The 6,011-nt window shown below is 54.3% G+C and overlaps 1 pseudogene; it reads right to left on the reverse strand.

Moving 5' to 3' along the window:
- Nucleotides 1-1,861: 1,861 nt before the first annotated feature.
- LOC149357647 (uncharacterized) lies at nucleotides 1,862-5,078 on the reverse strand (annotated as a pseudogene).
- Between the last annotated feature and the right edge of the window lie 933 nt (nucleotides 5,079-6,011).

A 6,011-nucleotide genomic window follows, 5' to 3' on the forward strand; every position in this document is an offset into this window, starting at 1 on the left:
CTGATCTATGTGCTCCCCGCCCGCCTCTGTCTTGGCCTCACAACGCGCACCGACTTGGCCAGAGAAAATATTCAATTTGCTGTGGCCGTAAGGCAGCGCAGCAAAATTAAAGAAAAATGAACACTCTGCTAGTTGGTAATAGAGGGCTAACAACACTTGGAACGGGCTACGCGCAGAGCTAGCACAGACAAACTTTATTTAGTTCAGATAAGTGGCAGGAATGCGGACTTGCCCCCCACCCTCCCTCCCGCGTCCTTGTCAAAAGGCCGAAATCCCTCGGGACCAGGCGGCTTCGAAGGCTTGTCTTACGACGGTCTTATGCTATTCCAGGTCCTATGGCTGCGTGGCGATACCACCCAGGAATCCTTACTGACAGCTGGAGCGGTGGATTGGGCGCATGCAAATGTCTTATGGGCTGGGCAGCTCCTCTGCAGGGCGAAATGCCGCGTCGGACCGCGGGTACGGGCGCTCGATGCGAGGCGCCGCTGTAACATCGTTGATGCAGACGACTCACTAAGATTTAGACTAGATGTTGCATAAATTATTGCTACCTCACAACAGAAAAAATAAAATAATACTTTTTACTGTAACGCGAAACATATCTGCTATAAGAAATGCATAGTTGCCACGACGAGCACAAACGTCTGGCCACAATGCATCAAAAATTTGAAAGCTCAACAACAATGTCTTTGTTGTAAGCTTGGAGCTCACACTGTTTTACTTGCTGCAGAAATGAGGTTCCTTTTTTCTCAACAAATAATAAGTTCCCACTAAGCATTTTTAGTACAAGCGGGAAGTGATAGTTTGGTTCAGAAATCTGGCCACCAAGGTTATTCACGTAAGTCTGGCAACAGTCTAAATTTTGAAACAATTGTTAAATTTTGTTGTAAAATATTTATGCAGCTGCAAATTTGGAATTAATAAAATTTGTTTAGATTGCAACGTTGCACATAATCGTTTGGTGTAATTTTTAGGCATTTGAAGCCCATAACTTCTACTACACTTGTGCACAACTCTGCAGGGTTGTCGCCAGTTGGTTCAGTGACTCTCGCATTCAGGGGTTCGGTGATGGCGCGATTGATTGATTGATTACAAACATCTTTATTTCTTAAATGTTCTCAGAACATGTGGGTGGGCCGCCTAGTGCGGTAGTCCACTGGCTGCTGCTGCTGCGCTGGCCCTCCCCACATGACAGTAGACATGACATGATAAGTTATCACGTGGTTTGAGCGTTGTCTTCTGCTCCGCCAGTAAGAGTAAAATTTAACCGGTCGTAATTGGCTATTGATCGTTGATTATCCCAAAGCGTACCTATACACTATTCGAAATACATTCGGGAAGGACATAGTAGTTTAGGACGCTTATAAAATTCACAACACACACCGTGAAATACTCAAGCCTTTTAGCTTTTCCCTTCTAGGCGACCAGTTCGGCTTTGAGTTCAACGTGTGAAATCGGTTCACTAGAAAAATGTCATCCTACTGCTTGCTGGGCCGCAAGCAGTAGGATGTTGACGTGCCACTGGTCGGTATCGGTCAGCTCCGTGGGTGGGCGTCCTGCCTTGGTACGGAACAAAGTGAGAAACGACTACCCTACACCAATACTCCGGAAGAGCCCCGTCTTCGCAAACCCGACCTGCTGTAGGAGAACTTGGCATTGCTCAGCGCCCAAGTTGCACGAAGGACTTCTTGGCGACATCCAGTCCGGGTGTGCTGCGAGAGAGAGAGAGAACAACTTTTATTTAGAAAGCCTGCAGAGTCGGTTAGACTCCCTCCAAGCAGGGAGGACAAGCTTTTACCGCGACGCGGCCACTACGTCAATCTCGTGCGTTGTGCTCCTTGAGGTCTTGTTACGTCCCTCGCTACTTCCGCGGGTTCGAGAGGGCCGCCGCCCCCTTCCTGGGGGTGCCGCCCCCCTCTCCACGGTTTCGCTCGGTCGCTGCCTCTCGAGAGCTGCCGAGACCTGCTGGACAGCCTTGAGTTGTGTCTTTTGATCACAGCTCCTCGTTGCAGCCTCTAGCTGCGGTGGGATCGTCGTCTTCTCGCTGGCTTCGCGCGGATTTACGCTACAGTCCCAAAGGATGTGAGCCGCGGTGGCTCTCTCCTTCGCGCACAGTCTGCATATGTCGCTCGCGTGCACACTCGGACACACGTGCTTAGCTAGCACCGAAGGTTTGCAGGGACCCCGCCTGTAACTGTCTATATAACACTGCCTGCTTCCGGGTAAGCCCCGGGTGAGGTGGCGGCATAGTCTGTCTGTTCAGTCTGTACCATTTCACTCTTTCGTTGAAGGTGGTCATCTTTTCCTTGGCACTGCGCCGCGACCAGGACTCCGAGTCGGCCGTGCTTTCAGCCGCGCGGTTGGTTAGTCCTCGCGCGGCCGAGTTGGCCGTCTCGTTGTGGTTCACGTTTCCGTGTTCCGACACGTCAATGCCCATGTGGGCCGGAAACCACTTGATCACCACAGGACTGTTGGGTCCGATGTCTTCGGCCTTGCGCAGTATGCTCGCGGCCTCACTACATACCCTACCCTTGGCGTAGTTCTTCACTGCCGTTCTAGAGTCACACAACACTGTAGTACATCCGGGGTCGGAAACGGCCAAGGCGATGGCCACCTCCTCCGCCCGGTGCGCTTCTCGAGTCCGGACGCTCACCGCGGTCTTCGTTGCACCCGTCGATCCCCGACGACCACCGCCGCGTATGCGTCGGTGCGCCCTTGATACTCTGCCGCGTCCACGTAGGCGGCGCCTTCTTCTCTGGCGTGGAGGTCCACGAGAGCCCTGGCCCTCGCCAACCTCCGCTCCCTGTTGTGCTCGGGGTTCACGTTCTTCGGGATCGGGAAGACCGTGAGCTTTCTGTTGATGCTATCTGGTATAGGTACGTCTTTCTGCTGCTTGCCTTCCCTCGGTTCGAGACCAAGGTCCCGCAGTAGCTGTCTTCCGGTTCTCGTTTCGGCGAGACGCTCGAGTTGCGCCGTTCTCTGTGCTTCGGCTATTTCGTCCAGCGTGTTGTGGACTCCCAGCGCCATGAATTTTTCGGTGCTCGTGCCCCCGAGGAGACCGAGTGCCGCCTTATACGCCTTGCGTATGGTGGCGTCTACCTTGTTACGTTCACTCGGCCTCCAGTTGTGGAAGGCGGCCACGTACGTTATGTGGCTAACTGCGAAGGATTGAACGAGCCTAGTCAGGCTCTCCTCCTTCATCCCCGCTTTTCTGTTGGACACCCTCTTGATGAGTCTCATTGCCGCAGCCGCCTTGCCCGCGAGCTTGTTGACCGTGTCACCGTTGACTCGGTTTCGCTGGACGAGCAGCCCGAGTACCCGAATCTTCTCGACCTCCGGTATTACCTGTCCTCCCGCCGTCTTGACCGTGATCTTGGGACGCTCGTACTTGACTTCCATATTCGTTCTTTTCCTGCACGATCCTTTCGGGGGAATCACCAGCAGTTCTGACTTGGCCGGGGAGCAAACGAGTCCAGACCCGTCCATCTGCTCCTCGATGGCGTTGACCGCTTCTTGCAGCGTTGTCTCGATGTGTCCGTCGCTTCCTCCCGGTACCCATAGCGTCACGTCGTCGGCGTAGATGGTGTGCCGGACTCCCGCTACTCTTTCTAGCCGGGTGGCCACCCCGATCATCACGAGGTTGAAGAGTAGCGGGGAGATCACCGACCCCTGCGGAGTTCCGACGCTGCCCAGCTTCTTCTCTTCGAGCTGTAGGTCTCCCGCACAGATTTCGGTGGTTCGTTCCGTCAGGAAGTCTTTGATGTACTGGTATGTCCTCCTGCCCATGTTTAGCCTGGATACTTGGGCCAGGATAGCCGAGTGCCTCACTTTATCAAAGGAGCTCTGCAAGTCCAGCCCGAGTACGGCTCTGTTGTCCTTGGTGCCCGTCGTATCGTCGATGATCTCGTTCTTCAGTAAGATCATGGCGTCTTGCGTCCCGAGTTTGTTCCGAAACCCGATGATGGATTTTGGGTAAAGCTCCGATTCTTCCAGGTAACGCTGCCACCTGTTCATGAGAACGTGCTCGAGGACCTTTCCCACGCACGAAGTGAGTGAGATCGGCCTGAGGTTCTCTATGTTGGGCGGCCTGCCAGGCTTGGTGATGAGGATCGTCTTGGCTGCTTTCCATTGCTTGGGTAGCCTTCCTTCTTGCCAGCACTTGTTGTAGAAGTTCGTGAGCGTTTCGATGGCCGCTTCGTTGAGGTTCTTGAGCTTTCTGTTGGTCACTCCATCGGGACCCGCGGCAGACCTTCCATTGAGTTCCTGCAGGGCAACTCTTACTTCCCAGGTCTGGATGTCGCGATCTAGCGTCTCGTTCTCCTTGCCTTGGTAATCCGGGTGTCTTTCCGTGGGGGTGGTCGGCAGGTACTTGGCGTCCAGCGCCGCTTGACCTCGTCCTCCCCGTGTTCGCAGATTGCCTTGTGTAGGATCCTGGCCAGGTTGTTGTGTTGGTGGCCCTTGGTCTTGGTTTCGTCGAGGAGGTGCCGCAGCATGTTCCACGTCTTGCCCTTGTGCATCTGTCCGTCGGCTTCGTTGCAGGCCTCGTTCCACTGTTGGGTGCATAGCACCCTGCAGTGGACCTCGATCTGCCTGTTGAGCTCGGCGATCTTCTTCCTTAGACTTCGGTTGGTTCGTCGCTTCTGCCACCTCGCCTTTATGGACTGCTTCGCTTCTATCAGGTGGGCCAGCCGACTGTCCATCTTGTCTATCCGTTCGTCCGTCTCTAGCTCTTTGGTGGCTCGTTCCGTCGTCTCAACGACGTTGGCCGCCCATTGCTCGATGTCCATAATGTCCTCTTCCACCTCGGGTAGCGCCTTTCGAAAGGCGTCCCAGTCCGTAATGCGATGCTTTCTTATGCCGGTGTTGCCTTGGCCTTCGAGCAGTGTGACGACCTCTTCGATGTAGTGATCGCTGCCCAGCTCTTGGCCCGTGTTTCTCCATTTCGCTTCTCTTGATCCTCCTTCAGTTTTGATGAAGGTAAGGTCCGGAGTTGTGTCTCTCGGAACAGAGGTGCCGATCATGGTGGGAAAGGCCGGATCCGTGATTAGGTTCAGTCCGACGTCGGTGGCGTCTTGCATCAGCTCTCTCCCCTTGACCGTCGTTCTGTGGTAGCCCCAGTCTTGGCTCGGTGCGTTAGTCTCCGCACACTACGAGCGTATTGCTTCCCGCGACTGAAGCTGCCTTGTGGAACAGTGCCTTGAATTTCTGTTGTCCGTGGGACGGGTTGCTGTAGACGTTCACCAGGAAAGTGCTCTCCCTCCTCTTCTTTCCCGTGATTACTTCCACCGTGCAGTGTTCGATGCGCTTCTGCCGATCATTTCGTGTTCCACGAAGGTGATCCCTCTCCTAAAGAAGGTGCAGACCCCTCTGCCCTTGCCCTTGGACGTGTCCCTTTTGCTCGGCGGGCTCTCGTGCGACCGGTAGCCCGGTAGTTTCGGCGTCTCTTCGCTGTGTGTTTCTTGAATCATTATGACGTCTGGTTTCCTCGTTAGTTGCTGCAAGTGTTGCTGCAGCACTGCTCTCTTGCCGGTAAAGCCGTTGCAGTTCCAGTGCCAGACCAAGAGGTCTCTCACTGGGGGTGTGGATGCTGCTGTACTTGCTGTCCCGTCCATGACTGCTGCAGTTTGGCGGTGATCTGTGCTTCCATACATTGTATTTGTGCCTGTATCTGCGTCTGCAGCTGTGCTTGCATTTGCGCCATCATGTTCTGGATCGTGCTCTGTATATTCGTTGTCATCTGCTGAACCGTTTGCGCGAGCGCAGTAAGTCGTTCGTTGGTTTCCTTGCTGGTCGCCTCCAGACGGTCGAGTCTGACGTCCTGTTTTTCGATTCTCTCCATTGTCTTTCGTTCCTTGGCGACCTCTATGGCTCTCCTCTTGGAACCGGTCCCGCCATTTTCGTGGCTCTCGGCTCCACTTCGACCTCTAGTTCGTCCTCGGTTATCTCTTCTTGTTCCCTCTCTTGTGCGGGCTTTGGCAGCAGCTGCTGCTGTTGCTGCATCACAGTTAATG

Source organism: Amblyomma mixtum, chromosome 3 (genome assembly GCF_055824585.1).
Source record: "Amblyomma mixtum isolate Tamu chromosome 3, ASM5582458v1, whole genome shotgun sequence".
NCBI classification, from domain to species: Eukaryota; Metazoa; Arthropoda; class Arachnida; order Ixodida; family Ixodidae; genus Amblyomma; species Amblyomma mixtum.